Source organism: Canis lupus, chromosome 21, assembly GCF_003254725.2.
Source record: "Canis lupus dingo isolate Sandy chromosome 21, ASM325472v2, whole genome shotgun sequence".
Lineage (NCBI taxonomy): Eukaryota > Metazoa > Chordata > Mammalia > Carnivora > Canidae > Canis > Canis lupus.
The window spans coordinates 12,882,511-12,902,800 of NC_064263.1; the positions used below are offsets into that span (position 1 = coordinate 12,882,511).

At 44.1% G+C, this 20,290-nt stretch overlaps 1 non-coding gene across 1 annotated transcript; it reads right to left on the reverse strand.

The window, feature by feature from the left end:
- Positions 1 to 6,806: 6,806 nt before the first annotated feature.
- LOC112642170 (U6 spliceosomal RNA) lies at positions 6,807 to 6,913 on the reverse strand. Its single transcript, XR_003125080.1, has one exon. It is a non-coding gene; the product is annotated as a U6 spliceosomal RNA (small nuclear RNA).
- Between the last annotated feature and the right edge of the window lie 13,377 nt (positions 6,914 to 20,290).

Consider the following 20,290-nt stretch of genomic DNA (forward strand, 5'->3'; position numbering starts at 1 on the left):
CCAATCGCTCAGCAAAACTGGAACCTGAGATTCTTGGAGTAGGAGGGAAGGTGGCCTGAGGCCAAGTTATGAAAGGCCTGGGAGGTTGTGCTGTCTCCTGGGCCGGGCACGGTGTGAGGCTGGGAGGGCTCGCGTCCACGTTGCCATTGCACACAGCTCACCCTGGCCAGGGGTGAGCCGCAGGGACTGGGGGGCAGACAGGGCACCACAGAGGCAGGCTGACCTGTTTGGACGAGAAACCACGAAGGCCCAAATGAAGGTGGTTGCAGAGGGATGGAAAGGCTGGGGCGATTTTCAGAGAAACCACAACTAGCTGCGTCCACCCCCCCCACCCCACCCCCCCGCCCCGGGGCCTGTTCAATGAGCCGAATCTTTGCTCTCCGTGCTGGGGGTGTTTCAAGGCCAGAAGCCTTCTGTTTGCTCTGCGCACCTGATACAGCACACTCCCTGCATGGCAAGCCGCAGAGAAATGACGACTCGTACAAAAGGGCTTCAGCAATTTGCAAAAACACTGACCAAGCAGCCCTGAGGAGCTGGGCTTTTCCTTGAATGAGCCTCCCTCCCTGGAAGCGTGGGGCTCAGCATGACACCATTTGCTGGTGGCTGGAAGGGACAGGGAGCTTGTGAGGAGAGGGTAGTATTTGGTTGTTTGTGCCCCACCACCTCTTCTGGATTCAGAGTTTCCCAGCAAGACACACTTCCTAGAATAGCTGATACAAATTCCATAGTAAGGGCTGAATTTAGTACAAACTTAATCCCAGTGGTGTCTTCCATCTAGATTTTATTTCTTGACACAGTTTTCTTTGCCGGCCGCTGTTATCAGGAAAAGTTTGCACTGCCTAACCAGATCCACGGAAAAAGATATCACGAGCGCACACATTTTTCCTAGTCCTCTTCCTTTTAAATGAGAAATACTGTATAACATTTTCCATAAGTAAAAGAGAGAACCACTTCCTAGCTTTTTTTTGGTTCTTTTCTTTTCTTTTTTTTTTTTTCAAACAACAGACCTTCCTTTTGGATTTACATCAGCATTTAGCTAACTTCCTGAACACTTCACCCATTTCCTGAACTTATTCTGAGGAAGGAAAAACATCCTCCTTCAGAAATAAATGCAAATAATCGCAGAGATTATTTTTATTAAATAAATAGTGCAAATGCAATGGAATTTCCTGCACGACGTTCGTTCACCAATGGGCATTTCAACAGAAACCTGCAGCGATCCTGTAGGGACCATCTTATTCACAGGTAGTCTGAGGAGTTATAGCCATTATGTAGCCACTCAAGAGATGAGTCCTGAACATTGGCAATTTATGTTCTTGTTCAAAGCTTTTTTGCTGAGAAATCTGAACGCTAGGGGGATTTGTTTTCTTTAGGTCTGCAATTGCGAAGCTTTCTTTTAAAACGGGGTTCTCGTGACACCTAGCGGTGAACCCGGGAAGAACATCTTCAGCGCCCCCCCGCACCCCCATCCCAAGGAGGGTCCCAGTCATTGGGTTTCCTTGTTGCTTCTGCATTTGCTTGGGAAAAAACACACTCCTTCCAAGGACTTCTTAGCCCAGGAATCCTGAGACGTAGTGACAAGGAAACAGCAACCCTTGTGCGTTTCTGGAGATATTCTCTTCTCTTGATTATTTCTTCAGAGACAACCTACCACCTAAGGCTTAACTGGTTCAGTCTTAACAATGAATGAAAAATGGGAGATGCTGCAGAGGAAACCCATCACCATATCCAGCTGGGATCGGGTTTTTACGTTTTTTAATTTTTAAAATGCAGGGACTTTCTCTGTGAGAAGGCCTCCTCCCATTCAGTCATCTTGAGTGCAGCAGAACCGTACCCTTCTGGCGAATTAATCTCATTGGCATCTTAGAGCTATATTTTAGGCTGGCTGCCCGTCATTCATAAATGCTTTCCAGGGCCCTTCTTATGTTCTCCAGTGTTTGGCAGCAGTTGATTTTTATGGGGAGAGGTGCCAGGGATCTTGCCCCTCATCCCTACCCCACCCCCGCCCACCAGAAGTCCATGCGGAACAGATGGGATATCTGCCCTCCTTTTAGTGTCCCCAAGAAGAGACTCCTTCATCCGTCACCCAGGCTGACACTCTTCCATAGGTTCAAGGCCCCAGATTCTGGCCCCTTGCACCATCAACTCCCACCTCTTCCTTAGACATAGCCTATGTTCTAACCAATCCCACCCACTTCCAACTTCCCATGTATCTCAGGCTGCTTGCTTCATCCTTCTCTGGCTTCCTTTTCTTTTTTTTTTTTTTTTTTTTTTTAAGATTTTGTTTATTTATTCATGAGAGACACAGTCAGAGGGAGAAGGAGGCTCCCTGTGGGGAGCCCGATGTGGGACTCGATCCCTGGACCCTGGGATCAAGACCTGAGCCAAAAGCAGACGCTCAACCACTGACCCACCCAGGTGCCCCCTTCTCTGCCTTCCCATGTGCTGGTCCCCTCAACGAGAAGACCCAGTGCCCCTTCTTCAAGACCGTGTTGTAGGAGTTTACTTTCTTGGGAGCCTGGTATGATCCAAGCAAGCAGAGCCAATAGTGTCCTTCTGTATGTCACCTCTCAACCTAGCTCCAATTTTAGTATATGTGCTGCCGAAGTGAGCACTCAACCTAGCTCCAGACGTCTGCAATTACACACGTTCTATTATATTCTGTTGTTTAGGTGCATCTCTCCCCCAGATGTCTGTGAGCTTCTCAAGGACACAAACTGCTCTTATACCCAACACCTTGGCTTGTCAGGTGCTCCCCAAGTGTTCACCAACGTCGTGACATCAGCCATTTGTAGTGCTAGACTGTGCCACTTGGCTACAGTGTTATGAACGGAGCACACTGGGGACTATTTCAAGGGGGAGTTAACAATCAGATGAGTGAGTCTTTGAAAACCTCCAGAGTCTTTTATTATCCCAAATGACCTTGGCCTTCACCCCCTCTGAGGAATAAGATGGTTTCCTAAAAATATTCTCTACATTTCTGCCTAGGTCTAATGTAGGCTCTATAATTACGGAAGCTCTGATCTAAATTGGGGTTTTAAAAAATCTGGGGTCAATGCAGGGAGTCTGTAATTGTATGCAAAATTCTTTATGTATATGTGTCCTTTTTCCGGGGAGATGGTTCCTATTTTCATTGTTGGTTCTATGGTTTCAGAACCTTAAATACCACTGATTCAGGATTGCTGACCAAAAGGGCAATCTCAATCTCTACAGGGTCCATAGGCGCTGACTTCTTGAGTGCCTCAGGAGAAAGGCTTATAAACCGCATATGCAAAATCTTGTTGCTTTTTCCCCACTGCCCTTCATCAGAGCACACCCACAGGTCCCCTCTACAGTATGACAAGAGAGGCTTATAAGAGGCTTTGGCTGTGTCCCATTTGTGCTGCCTTAATGAGCCCCTGAAATTCTAAATGGGAGGTGAGGGTGTGGCCAGACCCCATCAGCCCAAGACCATCTATCTTTCCCACACAAAAAGTTTTCCTTCTCAGGGAGAGCTACTGCACATAGCCTGCAACTTCTGCTGAAGCGATCCATGTTGAGCCCTCTGGGTGACATCAAAAAGTGTACATGAAGCATGACTACTAAAATTCTGCCACTGTGCTCTGAGCCTGCCAATTACTAGCATGTTTTTGCTCCTTGCTGGGAGATGCCATCTGCAAAGTAAATTGTAGCTAGTGGGGCAAACGTCGTGGGTGTGTGACCTGGACACGTGTTCAGGGTCCCATGCTTAGAAAGGCCTTCTGCTTTCTTCCATGCTCTACTGTACTATCGTGAACTCCTTTTTTTTTTTAATTAATTAATTTATTTATGAGAGACATAGGAAGAGGGAGAAGCAGGCTGCCTGGGGGAATCACACCCAGAGTCAAAGGCAGACGCTCAACCTCTGAGCCATCCAGGCATCCTCTGCCTTGAAATTCTTAATAGTTTATGAACAAAAGATCCCATATTTTTGCTTGGCACTGTTTCTACAAATTGTGCTGCTGGTCCTGAGTTGTTATACACCTGAAGCAGTAGCCCTGAGTGGAAAGAACACAGCCTTGAAGTTGATAAGGGATTCAAATCCTAGTTCTGTAACTTCCCAGCTGTGTGAGCTTGAGCAGGTTACTTCACCTCTCTGAGCTTCAGTGTTCTTATATCTAAAATATCCAAAATGGTGATCATAATATCTAACTTTTACAACTATTGGAGCAATTAAACACTATGTAATGTAATCATTGGTAACAGTTTATATACTAACAACTATATTTGAAAATAACCAAGTCAAGAAAGAATAAGATACATTAGTGGGAAAGGCAGATCGAAACAAAACAAATAAGAAAGCCACACACACAGACTTTAAAGCTCGGTCAACCTGTTTCCACCTCTGTCCTTCCATTGCACTTTGCACAGAGTACCAGTAGAATGCTTAAAAATATTATATTATTATTAGTTTCCTTTGTTATGCATATTTCCTCCATTAAACTTTGAGGCCCCTTGAGACCTCAAGGGTCTGTGTAGCCTTGAAAAAAGATTTTCAGTTCCTTGCACAAGGCCTGCCACAAAGTAGATGTTTAATAAGTATTTGTGGGAAGAATAGACTCATTCATTATGTCGTTTTATAGTCAAGGAAGTGAGGCCCAGAGATGTGAGGTGAGTTGCCCAAGCTCACAAAGCTTGTCCTTGGCAAAGCTAGAACTGGAGCCCCCTTTGTTTGTTTTGGAGAGATTGCCTGGGGGCCCCGTGTGGATGCAGCCCTTAGAGCCATTAGACACAGTCTTTATTGCTTGCTGCATTGCAGTTATCAGATTACCTGGTAAATGTCCAAGCCTTTTGCGTAAGTATGTATTTATTTGGAGTCAAAAATCAGAGGGGAGTCAAAAATCTAGCCCCTGAGCTAGAATATACTGGAGTCTATCCCAGAGAACTTCTGGAGAAAGCAATCCATCAGATAGATCACCTTTACTGAGCTGGAGATTCTGGGGTAGCTCAGGCTCCCTGTCCCCTTCCCCAAGCGCTCCCATTCATGAGTTCCCTTCAGTAAGGCTGATGCCCTGAAAGTGATTGATTACCTGCTGCTATCTTGGGGACCTGAGAGTGACCTTCTGGATGCATTTGTAAGGAACCAGCTTGGAAACAAAAACAAAAGCTTGAAGGCATCCACTGGTTGGCCTGAGATAAGGGGACCTTAGAGCCCTTTTTCATTAGCCTGGCAAAACAATCTAAACAATAAAAATCCATAAGAAAATATTCTGCTTCCAGGGACTTAAAAGACACTCACGCTTCACCCATCCCGTCAACATGAGACCATCTCGATGTAGGAAAAACAAGTGTGTCTGTGGGAGGAGAGGAAGGGAGGAAAGGAGAGGAGATACAGAGAAAAGGAGGAGGGAGTAGAGGTAGAAAATCAGGGGAAAGGTGAAGAGATAGCAAAAGACAGAGACTGCATATACTTGGACAGTGGGTGATGTGGGACAAATATTCACCTGCAGGATCCCAGGAGGCTAGATCAAGTCATCAGCATGCATCCATGCGAGTCCATTTGTTAAGCCCGACTGATGCACTCATGATGCTTGTGCAGGCAGGAGGGGTGTGTGGGGTGCAGTGGAAGGGTCTGGGTTTGAGTTTTCACTCGGACGCTAATTTGTTGTGTGAACACGGACCCGTTCCTTCAAGCCCTGGTCTCAGTTTTCTCATCCCGAAGTGGGGGAAACCAATGCAAGAGAACATATGAAAGTAATTTGAGAAAACAGAGTGTGAGACAAGCAAACACAGTCTCGCATTTACACTCGAGCCGGATCCATTCCTCTTAAATCAAAACAGGCTTCAAGCGCCTCCAGCCCTGCTTCTCGAGGGCTCAGCAAAGTTGTCTTCCTTGTGTTTTTTAAATACATACATGCATGCATGTATGTATGTGTACAGAGTCCCACGATCTCGTCATGTCATTATGCACTCATTCCAAATCATGGATACAGCTTGGAAGTCATCCTATAAGAAGAAAAAGGCACACGGGTTAGCCACCGTGGTCAACCCGCAGATTCAGGTGGAAAGGGCTGAAGGACCCCAGTCTGGTCCAGAGGCTGGTTCTGCCCCCTTGTGCCCCTTGCCCGACAACCACGGGCAAGGTCCTCGGCCTCGCCCAGCCTCATTCTTTCCACTTGGGATGCGGAACACCCTCCTCCCGGTGCCGTGGCCACAAGGGCAACTGCCGAGCCCAGCTCCCGGCATCTGTTAGAGGCTCTGCCCCTGCGGCCCCTCGCTGCACCCTCAGCCCTAGAATGGACTGGATGGAAAACATGCAGATCTTTTCATTCTCCCATCCTCTTCTTCACTCTTCTCTCCGCATCCCCACTTCCACGTAGTCAGCTGCCCCCAAAGAAAAACCTTGGATCTCAGTGTCCAAGAAACCGCTGGAGAACATTTCTATGAAGGCATGAAATGGAAAATGAAACCACTATTCTATGATTGTGTGTTTGTCTGGCACGTCAGCAATGAAAACCAACTCCAGGTAACTTACAAGGAGGGGAATTTATTGTAGGGGTATTGGAGGATAGAAATGGGTAGAAATTAAGGGAGATTCTTTTTTTAAAAAAAACTAAATTCAATGACTTGACATATGATGTATTATTGGTTTCAGAGATAGAGGTCAGTGATTCATCTGTCTTACATAACAGCTCATCCCATCACACGCCCTCCTCAATGCCCATCACCCGGTTACCCCATCCCCCAACCCTCCTCCCCTCCAGTGACCCTCAGTTTGTTTGCTATAATTAAGAGTCTCTTTCAGTTTGCCTTCCTTTCTGATTTCGTCTTGTTTTATTTTTTCCTCCAAAAATATGGAATGCTTCACGAATTTGTGTGTCATCCTTAAGCAGGAGCCATGCTAATCTTCTCTGTATCGTTCCAATTTTAGTATATGTGCTGCCAAAATGAGCACAATTAAGGAAGATTCTTGTGCTAGGCAGGAAGCAGTGGGGGTACAGTGAAAAACATAGGTTCGAGTTTTGGCTTGGTTGATAATTTTTTGTGTGAATATGGACACGTCATTTTAAGTCCCAGGACTCTGTTTTCCAATCCAGAAGTGGCAAGTCAGAGGGCAAGGCCAAGGGAGTCACAGTAATGGTGTCTTGGCCGGAGTATTTGGTCAGCATGCCAACTTTTGAACAAATGACTTTTGCTACTTTTGAACAAATGACTTCCAGCTGTCTCCATGGATAACCACCAACTATATCCATATTCTTATATTGCTCTCCTGAGGCTCCCAGTTCAAGGGAAGACCACTGGGTGGGGTAAGCCCAAGTCAGTTGCCTATCATCAGACTTTGCCAAGGCCAAGGGTGTGTGTGTATGTGTGAGTGTGCGTGGGTGTGGGTGAGAGCGAGGAGTAAGGGGGGGGGGTAGAGGGGTAGAGAAAGAGAGACAGAGAGAGAGAGAGAGAGAGAGAGAGAGAGCCTGTCTACTTTCAATGTGGAAGATGGGTTCTACCTCACACCAGGAGAAACTACAACAAAAATCAATCCTTAGAAAGAGAGGAGGATCAGGTGACACATACTAGATAATAAAAATATGACAAATGTCTGCTACAACTCTGAAGAGGATCTTCAGTCCTCTTCTGGAGGTCATGGAATCTAATCTAAGGCCCGCCCTGACTTGTGCAGGGACGTCTCCTTTTCACAAAGGACCCAAGGGGTGTTTAGCATCCTTTGGTGTGGATAGCAAGGATCCAGCTGTGTCTGCTCATTCAAAGTGGTTTTGGGGAGAGAAATCAACAAGAAATGCAAGCAAATAACTAGGGATTTATTAACATTCAAAAAAAGCACGTAAAAAAAGTTGCATTCAGTTAAATAGTAGCCAGCTATTTGGTTGGCTTTTGACTGGTTTTCCCCACAGCTGTTTCCCTAAACCTGTCTACACTCAGAGGCAGATGCTTCAAGCAGCCCACGTGTGTTTCCCACATACTCTCAGCTCCCAGTGAACTCTCTTGAATGCTGGGTGGCCGTGTCACTGATGGTTATGGTCCCTGCCTCAGGAACTGACAGCCTGCTTCCTTTTCTCTGTATCCTCAAACCCTAATTATTCAAAAAAATAAATTCAAGACTCAAGCCCAGGAGCTAAATACATTTTTTTGTTGTTGTTTTTAGTAGAAAATTATCCTTGGCAAAGGCAGCTTTGCACCGCCCCCCCCCCCCCCGCACTGCTTTATTATTTTTAATTTTTTTTTGAAGATTTTATTTTCAAGTAACCTCTCCACCCAATGTGGGGCTCGAACCTTACAGCCCTGAGATCAAGAGTTGCATGAGCCCCTGCCTGAGCCAGCCAGGCGCCACCACTGCTTTATTTTTCCATCAGGATTAAGGATTCTGATGAATCTCAGCAGCCCCTGGATCCCTTTCCTGCCAAATGGTGTCAGATCAGCAAGAAGATCATGATTAACAGCCCCAAGTCCTTCATTGCAAATAAACAGGACTGCCTCTGGCAATCAGATGTCCCATGTTCACCTCCAGAATTTGATAAGGGTTAAGTTTGACTAATTCCTCACTTTGAAAAGGGCTTCACAGTATGTATAGAGCTTTACCGTTTGCATGGATGGGCTTTCATAGCTTGCTTCTTCTACACATTATTTTACTGGATCCCCATGCCAGGGCATCAGGGAACCAGGACTTTCTCCTAGATTATTATAAACACCTCCTACCTTTCTCAATGAGCACTTTTCTTTCTTTCTTCTTTTTCTTTCTTTCTCCTTTTTCTTTCTTTCTTCTTTCTTTCTTTCTTTCTCTCTCTCTTTCTTTCTCTTTCATTCCCTCCTCCTTCTCCTTCTTCTTCTTCTTCTTCTTCTTCTTCTTCTTCTTCTTCTTCTTCTTCTTCTTCTTCTTCTTCATTACTGAGATATGCTTGACATGAAAAGCATAAATCTCAGCTCTTCACTTTGATGAGTTTTGACAGTTGCACACACTGTGTAACTGCCATGTACAACAAGATATAAAACATTTCCATTGCTCCAGAACATTCCCTCATTTTTCCAGTTTTTTTCTCCCTCCAGGCACTACTTTCTGATTTCTAACACTATAGATTATTTTTTTCTGTACCCAGATTTCATTTCATGTCAATAGATTTCATACAGTATATGCATTTCTGTGTCTTTTACTTTTCTTTCATAGATTTAAGTATCATTCACATTGTGTGTATCAGGAGTCCCTTCCTTCATATTGCTAAGTAGTACACCAGTGTATAAATACACCACAGTTTGCTTACAAATTCATCTTTTGATAGAGATTTGTAGGATTTGGAGGGGTAATTTTTGCTCTTACAAATACAGCTGCTATAAAAATTCTTGTGCAAGTACTTTTGTGAACATATGTTTTCATTTAACTTGGATAAATACCTAAGAATGAAATTGCCAGGTCATAGGGTAGGTGTATGTTTAACTTTGTAAGAAACCACCAGATAGTGCTCCACAGCGGTTTCTCAGATATATGGGTTGTCAACATCCACTCTTGCTTCCCCCAGTCATTTCTCCTCAGAGGCTCCAGAGCAATCTATTCCAAACATAACCTTGATCCCATCACTTTCCTGCTTAAACTCTTTCAATGGCTTCCTACTGCCCTTCGGATAAAGTCCAATTTTTTTTTAAACATAGCTTGCATACTTTGGCTCCTTGCTTTGTATTTAGCTTCTGGTCCCCCTACCCCTCATGTCTGCTGTGCAGCTGTACGGGATACCCTTCCATTCCTTGCAGATAAAGCCCCTTCCCTCCTCAGGGCTTTTGCACACGGGGTCCCTTTTCCTGGGCAGCCCTCGTTTGCCCCTTTGCCTATTTCTCTGTCAAGTTTCTATTTAAAAGTGACTTCCTCAGTGACTTCCTCTGCCAGCTGCATGCTACAGTACCCCGTCACCTGCCCCGCTAGTGCCCTGGCCTCCTGCTTCACATTCATGGCACTGCTGTTATTTTTAAGCTATTGTGTATTTATTTCCATTTTTGAATGGGTTTTACATTTATGAGTTTCAAACATTCTCAGAAGATTTTCAATGAAAAGTTTTATTTCCACTCCTTTCCCCATTTGCCTGGATTCCTACTTGTTTGTTTGTTTTTTAAACCCAGACCCCTTATATTGTTCATAAAAGTCTTTCCAGGGGTGCCTGGGTGGCTCAGCTGGTTAAGTGTCTGCCTTCCCCTCAGGTCATGATCTTGGGGTCCTGGGATCGAGCCCCACATTGAGCTCCCTGCTCAGTGGGGAGTCTGCTTCTCCCTCTCCCTCTGCTTGTGTTCTCTCACTCTCTGTCAAATAAGTAAATAAAATCTTAAAAAAATAAAAGTCTTTCTAGAGATTTTTTTTAAATGTCTATATAAGATTTTACATACATACCCAATCATATCCACTATACCAATTATTAGCATTACTATTACTATCACTATGATTTGGTCATATTAGTGTGTAACTCTTTCTAATCCTATTTGTATTACTATACTGAAATTACTATTATTCTACATGGCTACATTATTCATATTACTGTACTATCACTAACATTACATTAGTACACTTTACACCCTGTCTTGCACTTTGCTTTTCCCACTTGCCAACATGCCTGGGCAATTTTGCATGTCAGATCTTGGAGAGCTTCTATGTTTTCTGTCACCGATGCTCAGTGTTTCACTTAATGGTTGATCCAAGGCCACACTGAGGGCCACTGAAGTCATTTTTAATCTGTCGCTATTACAAACAGTGTTGCAATGATAACAATCATATGCATATGTTAGTTTTTATGAGTGTGAAAATATCTGAAGGATAATTTCTCAGAAACCAATTACTGGTACAAAGAGTATATGAGTTTGTATTTTAACAAATTTTGGCACGGGGCTTGTACCACTTTGTATTCCCACCCACAACATATCAGTGTAAATGTTTCCCCTTGGCCTCACCCATATGTGTTGCAGAACATTTGGACCTTTGGCAATCTGAGAGCAGAAAAATATTATCTCAGCAGAGTTAGTTTCACTTTGCATTTCTTACTTAAGAAAGGAAGCATCTAGTAGGATTCAATGTATTTTTGATTACTTAGCACGGAGCCTGACATGTGGTAAATATCTAGTACACTTATTGACACAATGATAAACATCCATATTATATAGTCATCTATAGTAGGAGGTTTCATATGCTATACACGTATGTCTTAGGTATTAACATACCGTATGCATATATATTCTATATTAATATGTAGACTTGTTAAATGGATGAAGAAATGAATGGTGACCCAAGAGCTTAAGGTGAAGTGACTTAGGATACACAGCTTGTCAGTGGAGCCATCCTGCGGGAGACAGTCCTGCCTCAGTCCGTGCAGCCCAGGATTTCCAGGCTGGTCCAGAGAGAGGACAAGGAGGCATCTGAAAAGAGGAAGGTACAACCTCACCTCTGCTTTGCTCTCAGCATTACCGTTGAAGTCATTTTTACATATGATGCCAGGTATTCTCTTTGATGCTAGGTATTCTCTTTAATGCCAACTAGAGAACACCCAGCTCAAGGCCAGCTCCTGGGGCCTCACTACCTACGTTCGGTTAAGAACATGCCTCGAGGGTCAATTGGACCTGGGTCAGGATCTCAGCTCTGATATTAGCTGTGAGACTGTCCTCTCCTAAGATGCAATTTCCTGGGCAACCCCTACCTCTAACAGGAATCTTGAGACTCATGGGAGCCTGGCAGAGCTGATTGGACCCAGGATGAGGTCAGTTAGAATCTTAAAGGCGGGACACCTGGGTGGCTCAGCAGTTGAGCGTCTGCCTTTGGCTCAGGGCATGATCCTGGATTCCCAGGATCGAGTCTCACGTTGGGCTCCTTGCATGGAGCCTGCTTCTCCTCCCTCTGCCTGTGTCTCTGCCTCTCTTTCTGTGTCTCTCATGAATAAATAAATAAAGTCTTTAAAAAAAAAAAAAAGAATCTTAAAGGCATGTGGGCCTAGAACCCAGAGGTGCTGCTAATTCTTGGTCTGGGAAGTAGGGTGACCCCATGACTGGGTAGCCCTCTATTTGTCTGCATGTGGAATTCTGAGAGGACTCACTAGTGGCCTCCCCTTTCTCTGCCTCACTTCAGAGCCAACTGATGGATGGACAAAGGAAGGGCCATACATCGGCTTTTCACAGATAAATATATGGCTTAGTGCGGCATCGCTGAACCCCACAGTGAGATAGACTTCTTGTAGACAGCCCTGAATAGCCAGAGGCTGCCTCACATAGAAAAGGAAGGGAGACTGGGGGCTTTCTAGTGGCTTTCAGAGGAGAAAAGGGAGGGAAGGGCTGAGCTAAGACTGCCTGGTTCTTTTCCCAAATTCATGACCAAAGGCTACATCCCCAGGCCAAGAGACAACTCTGCCCAGAAAAGCAGCTCCAGTTGTCCACAATTTGACTCCCTGGCTTCTGCTTCTAGGCTCCCTGATGAAGCTCAGCCACACCTCTTACCATTAAATTCTCTCAGATCCAGCACGTTCTTTATAATCAGATGTCACCCTTCATTTAAATTCTTTCACATGGTCAGTGTTCACATATCACTGTTACTGATAACCAGGATTCTAAGTCACACAACTGTTGGGAGGTTTAAATAGAAAAATGAATACAGGGCACCTATCACAGTGGACTCAGTACACATTTTGTTTTAGAGATACAGACACAGGTAGAGGTGGGGGAGGGATGGGGCAAAGTTTCAAGCCTCAGTTGGTTGATTCATGTCTGCTTTGAATATGACACCAAGCAAACCCCAGTGTCTACAAATTTCTACTTGAAGGTCAAACAGCCATAAAATTAGTCTTTTTGCTATGAAAACATTTTTGAAGATGTCTGTCATAGCTGGGAAAACTATGTGGGGTAGTAGCTGGAGCCAGATATACTTGGGTTGCAATTCAGGCTTTAATGCCTACTAGCTGAGAAGGCTTCCAGAAGTCATGACGTCTGTGAATCTGAATTTCCTCAACCATCAGGGAAAACCTTAATTTGGTTGTCATAAGCACTACCCGTGTTACTGGCACATAGCGAGTGCTCAGTAAATGGTAGGTAATCGTGTGATGTTCTCAATATTCCCAAAAAAGGGCCAAGAGGATACTCCTTTCTGATAATAACAGCAACCTGCTTCAACACATTTCCCTTTTTGCCTGGAGTTCAGAATCACATTTACAACGTAGCCCTGACAACCTTGTGGCCATTAAAGTTGTCATATCATAAACCCCTTTTTCTGGCTCTTGATTTTCAACATCTGAAGCTTATCAGCCAATGAGAAGAAGCTTATCAACCTGACCAGGGCACTAACGTCTATACGCGTGTGTACACACACGCCCACACGCTTCAGTTAAACAGTGATTTTTCAAGGCAATTCCCAAGTGGGTGATTCCCTGCCAAGAGAAAATGTATATCACTTTTCAGCCCAGCATCCAGGGGCTCTGCAAATGAATCCAGGAGAAATTTAATCTTGGTCTACATAACAGAAACAGGGCAGCTGGCCAGCAAACTTTTGTTTTATGTTTTAAGAAAAATCAAGAGAAATGCAACGTGTTCTTTGTCACATGATGTCCACGGTGATCGAGCACAGCCCTACTGAGCTAAGGGCTAACTCCAGGAAAAAGACAGGGGCACCTTGGTGGGTTGTGCTAAGGGAGGGGGGTCTTTGAGGGATGAGTTTCCTTGGGTGATTTAAAGGCCGCAGAAAATGCCAAGGAATGAAACACTGAGCTTCAGCAACCAGGTTGTTGGTTCCCAAAGTGTCACAGATCAGAAGCTGCTAAGGATGGGGTTATGGGCGACTTGGGGTGGGGGGATGAAGAGGGTACATGGGCAGGAGGGAAGCTGGGAGATGAGCTGGGGCCAGATCACAGAGGGAAGGGAGCTTACGTCTTCCCCTAGGGATTGTGGGGAGCCCTTGGACCATTTTAAACCACAGTATTGGGATCCCTGGGTGGCGCAGCGGTTTGGCGCCTGCCTTTGGCCCAGGGCGTGATCCTGGAGACCCGGGATCGAATCCCATATCAGGCTCCCGATGCATGGAGCCTGCTTCTCCCTCTGCCTGTGTCTCTGCCTCTCTCTCTCTCTCTCTCTGACTATCATAAGTAAATAAATAAAAATTAAAAAAAAAAATAAACCACAGTATTGTCTTTCCTACTCTTCGATTCAACATCCATTGAACTACATAGAGGCAGGAACTCTCTCATTATCATGTGACTACAGTGACAATGCTTGGAAGTCAATTTGATTACTTTTCTTCTCCAAATGAGTAAACTGAGACTCAGACGGTAACTCAACTGCTCAGGATTACCTCGTAGATGGAGCCAACACTGGAACCGAGTCCTGGAGCCTTCAGGCCTGGTGATTGCATTTTCCAGTTTGGCTTCAAGGCAAGTCTATCTTATTTATTGATCTTTGTTTTTCTAGCCCTCCCTCCTTGGTCCTAGCTTTCCAAAAGTTAGTCGAATTTGGGGAGTCGAAACACTCAAACATGACCTGGCCTTTTTTTAGTCCAGCCGGCCCCTGAAATGGCTGTGGGAGCTGGCAAAGTAAGTACACATTGAAGCCAGAGGCCCCTTTCTCCCCTTCTGAGCACAATCCCTTTTCCTGTCCAGTCTCTGGGAGAGGAATTTTGCCCATGGGAGCTGTCTCAGGTGCCAGACTGCTCCCCCTGACCTTTCCATGCCTCCCTAACGCATTCCTGCATCTCAATCAGAACTGGTCAATGTTTCACTCCCCCAGCTCCCCTCCCAGCTCCCCTCCCAGCAGGATCTTCTGAAGCTGGTGAACAATTAACCTCCAGCAGCTCTTGAATCTTCTCTCCCCAGAAACCTCCCAGCCCTTTACTTCTGGGTGTCAATGATCTACCAAATATGACAGGCACCCGCTGTCCTCTAGGGTCTTCCAGGAGCCTCTTATAGACATTTTTAGAGTGATTCTGATGATATAAGATTCTTCCAAATAAGGAAATATGTCTTTGGGAACAACGGAACCCAAGCACCTGCATTAACTCCCCAGTCATGTTTTCTGTTGGAAATCCCTACAGAGAACCAGAAAAGAGGGAGAAGGTTCTAGTCTAGTTCCAGCCAGCTGACCTTAGCCAAGTCTCTTAACTTGTGCAGGCCTTCTCTTCTTTCTTTATAAAATAAGGAGTGTCATTCTCCTGTCACATTTCATAAGGATTAAATGACAATGTGTGTAAATCTCTAACCCATAGTAGCAATTTAATAAGTATTCATATTATAGAAACTGTAGCCTGGGTGGCTCAGTCAGTTAAGCATTTGCCTTTGGCTCAGGTCATGATCCCAGAGTCCTGGGACTGAACTCCACGTCAGACTCCGTGCTCAGTGGAGAGTCTGCTTCTCCCTCTGCCCCTCTGCCCACTTGTGCTCTCTCTCTGTCTCACTCTCTCTTATAAATAAATAAATAAATTAATTAATTAATTAAATAAATAAAATCTTTTTTAAAAAAGAAACTGTAGCCTAATGTTGACAAAACCATAGAATGCTGGAGCTGGAAAGTGCCTCAGAGAGCTTGTTTATATTTTACAGAGAGGGAAGTCTGGCATGTATCCAATGATCTCTTGGCCAGTGAGGGGTCTATAGTCTAGCTCAGCTCTGTCTAGTAGAAATCCAACATATAAGCTATACATGTAATTTAGAAGTTTCTAGCAAGCACATTTTAAAAAGTAAAATAAACAGGAGAAATTAACTTTAATAAATTACTTTATTTAATTTAGTATACACAATATATTATCATTTTACATAAGTAATACAAAAATTATTAATGAAATATTTTACTTTTTTGGTACTAAATCTACAGAAATCTGGTGTGTATTGTACACTTACATCACAATCAACTCAGAGTAGCCACATTTCAAGTACTAGATAGTCACACATGGCTAGTAACTATATTATTGGACAGTGTAGGTCTAGTTGAATTAAAGTCCGCAAATATTTTGTGCACCTGTCACATGCCAGCCACTCTATTAGATGCAGGGATGTGAAGGGGAACAGATAGCAGAGGACTAGGGAAACAGCTTTAGAAACCACAACCATAATCCAAGGCTGGGAGTCCCACCTAATAATCTAGGCTGCTGGATTACTCATCCATTATGTTTGGTTGAGCAAGTCAAGAAGAAAATTCTCCTGGGAAAATATCGATATCTCTGGGGCATTTTCCTCTGCTCTGGTATGTGTACTGAGCTCCTCTTATGTCCTGGACATTGTACTCTGCGCTCAACGGGTATTATTTACTTTTTGTAGTGACTGTGTGGGGACATTATTTCATCCATTCTAAAGACAAGGAAATAAAGGCTCAGAGACATTAGGTAATTTGTCTAAGAGTCTTACAGTTTATCATAGGTGAAGTTAGGGCTTGATCTCAGAAAGTAGCATATTTAACTTGGTCACTGTCATCCCATGGAGATGTGAGAGAGGTTATGTTCCTTGGCCATTACTATTTTGGCCTATTCATTAACATTCCCAAAGCTTCTTGAATTAAGTGACTGGAGGTTTATTTATGTTTATGTTTTAAAGGTTTATTTATTTATTTTTAGAGAGAGAGAAAGAGCATTAGTTGGGGGTGCAGAGGGAGAGAGAGAGAGAGAGAGAGAGAATCTTTTTTTTTTTAAAGATTTTATTTATTTTTTCATGAGAGACATACAGAGAGAGGCAGAGACACAGGCAGAGGGAGAAGCAGGCTCCATGCAGGGAGCCCGATGTGGGACTCGATCCCAGGACCGGGATCACACCCTGAGCCGAAGGCAGACGCCCAACCACTGAGCCAGCCAGGTGTCCCGAGAGAGAGAAAATCTTAAGCAGACTGCATGCACAGCATGGAGCCCGACATGGGGCTTGAACTCACAACCCTGAGATCACAACCTGAGCCGAAATCAAGAGTCAGGTGCTTAACCAGCTGAGCCATCCAGGAGCCCCTGGAGATATATTTTAATAACAACTTTCCAGGACCAAAGCTCCTGCTACCTGAAGGCTTTTTCAACAAAAAAAGATACGAGGATGTTCTGATGCTAAGTTCCTCTCAGTGGCTGTGAACCACTCTGTGTCTCAGAGGCCTCAAGCTGAAAAGGGTGTCAGCCCTTTTAATCTCAAGTAGGGTTTACTGCATTTCTCTAAACCGAGCTCAGGAACAGCTTCCCTCTGCCAGTGTGCTGAGGAGCCAGGCCAGGAATGGCTTTTTCTTTCCCATAGTTCTGGACCACTCTGCCTCTAGCTCCTGCTCCTGTCACTTGGGAATTGTATATGCTGGTAAAAAAAAAAAAAAAAAAAAAAAAAAATCACGAATGCAAATATCCACCAAGCTGGAGCAGGGCCTGCCATAGCTACAGTATTTCCTGAAAGAATGTCCACTGCCCTGAGGGTCACAGATAAAGAAGCTTGTTAACTTAGAAAGATCAAGGAAAATACAATATTCTAATCAAGATCATCAGTGTGATTTAATGAGGAAATCTCCCGTTTGAGAATAGGTGGGGAAATAGTGTGGTGGGGGCGTATCTGTTCCTAGAAAAGAGTGATACTTTGCATCAAGAAACAATTCAAAATTATTATTTTTTAAAGATTTTATTTATTCAAGAGAGAGATAGGCAGAGACACAGGGAGAGGGAGAAGCAGGCTCAAGGCAGGGAGCCCAATTCCGGGTCTCCAGGATCAGGCCCCGGGCTGCAGGCGGCACTAAACCGCTGAGCCACCGGGGCTGCAAAACAATTCAAAATTAGACCAGATCCTGAAACAGAGCACAGGACATTCTGTGAGGCTTGCCTGGCTGAACTTGAACTGAAGGACTGAACTTTACCTGAATCTTGACTGAAGAAATAAAATTAATAAAATAAAATAAAATAAAATAAAATAAAATAAATAAAATAATAAAATAAAATAAAATAAAAAATAAAATAAAAATAACATAAAATAAAAAAATAACATAACATAAAATAAATAAATAAAATAAAAACTACAGGTTTATTCTGTCATTTGATATCATGTGTTTACATATGTTTCATTCAGTCAACAAATACTTCTTGAGTTACCCCCTAGGCACTGTACTAACCATTGAACAAGTATGTTTGAACAAAGTAAAGATGGATCTACCTACATGGCAGATTTTCAGTCTAGCAGGAGGCAGACAAAAGGAAGAAAAATGCCAGGGAAAGCCACCCATTGGGATCCCTGGATGGCTCAGCGGTTTGGTGCCTGCCTTTGACCCAGGGCATGATCCTGGAGTCCCAGGATCTAGTCCTATATCAGGCTTCCTGCATGAGGCCTGCTTCTCCCTCTGCCTCTCTCTCTCTGTGTCTCTCATGAATAAATAAAGTCTTTTAAAAAAGAAAGAAAGAAAGAAAGAAAGAAAGAAAGAAAGAAAGAAAGCAAGCAAGCCATCTTCAGGTACTAGAAGCTAAGACCCTAATCGTTGAGAAGTCTGGATTCTAGGTGGATATGAGATTCCCTAGGTAGAAAAAAAAGAAAAGGTTCAGGACTGAGCACCAAGGAATATTGATAATTCATGATGGGTGGACTAGGAGGAGCTGACAAGGGAGAGGGAGAAGAGAAGGAGCAGAGAGTGAACTCCAGCATGAAGTGAACTCCAGCGCCTCACCATGCCTTGTGGCTGCTGGGAGAGAAAGTTAAGCCAGCAATGACAAAACAGTAGCCTTTGGCTAGGGTGCATGGTGACACCGGTTAGTCACTGAGAGGTGGCTGCTCAGTTTGGGCAAAGTTTGAATAGGAAGTGGGGATGAGGACGGAGCAAGAAGTTTGCGCTTTGGAAAGCTTGGCTAAAATAGTCAGCCGAACAATATTTAGAAGGAGAACCTCTTGGGTTGGTCAAGAAAGTTTTGGGGCATGGAGAGGATGTGTTTGTGTCCATATTCACCCTGTTGCACTCCTGGAGTGCCTCTCTGGCAAATTTCTTTCCATTTTGTACAGTTTAGATGTAAGTGACCTGCCATCTATCAAACATTCTTTCCAGGCCCGTGTAGATGTCCGGCTTGAGCTCCCTCTGTGTGCACATCTTCTGACTCATCTTACTACGCAGTAATGGACAGTTTTTCTGTCTCTCTTTTCCATTAGACAAAAACAATGTGCTTGAAGGCTTTGGACTGTCTTCCCAAACTTGCATCATAAACATAGGGAGGTGCTTGGAAGTCGGCTCTCGGAGATATTCACTAATATTTGATGAATGAAAAAGTAAATGAATGAATAAACTAACCATGAGTTTGAAAGCAGTTTGAGTGGCAACTTTGTCGTATGGAAACTTCATTGTATGAATGGAAAAATGAAGGCACAGAGCAATTTGGAGTTTAATTATTTCACAAAGTCCGAGGAGCCTGGCAAAACCATCAAATCGCCAGCCCTACCCTGTCCACTGTTCCCAAGTCCTTGCCAATCCACAGGACACACTGGGCTGAAACCCTCCCATTCACATCAAGCCTCAAACTTCACTACAGCAGCACAGGCCTTCCACGTGGGTGAGTGGCCAGGGACAGGGGGGCCTTGGCTTCCTGCGGATGATTGCGTCAGGCTGCGGTCTAGAAAAACCAAAGCTGAAGGGGTACCACAAGGTGTCACTGTTGGTCCTTGGTTTAACAAAAGTGGCTTTGGCAGGGACTTCAGAAAGCCTTTAAAAGCACTTATGTAACAGATGAAGAAACTGAGGCACAGAGAGGTAATATGATTTTTAACTAAGATCACATAACAAGTTAGTGGCAGAGAAATTCACAGAATCCAAATCCCTTAACTTTGGGACGAACAAACTACCGTCCCCCACTGCTCTTCGCATGGCATCTAGAGATGAGGATCCAGCTATCTCTACAATCGTTCAGACAACAGTGCTAGATTGGAAATAGAACAGAGAAAAAAATAGAGAAAGAATAAAGAATGAAAAAAAAACCCCTCAGCTTTCACCTTCACATGTGCCTTATTCAAAGTGTCCAGTTTAGATGCCATCGCCAACAATGAAAGCGTGGCACGCAGGGCCTCCATCTGTGGCAAGGTTTGAATAGCTGAATTGAAATGTATCAGGTAATGGATTTCATCCTCTTTATGGCTTCGACTTAGAAAGAGTCTGGTTCCCAAGGAAAACAAGAAACCAAGTTGCTTCAGCAAAGAATTACTGAAATCTAAGTAGCAACTAGATAAAAACATTCTCTAGATAGAAGGACAAGGATAAATTTCTGGGCCCTGCCTTTCAGGGCATGGGAAGCTACAGAGCAGAAGATCCTTTGTGAGCCAGTGACCCCAAGACCGGGCATTTATCCTGGTGTCTGGAAAGAACAAGATAGCTGAGGAGTCACAAGGGAGGGACTTTGGCCTCCCCTCCAGATGTC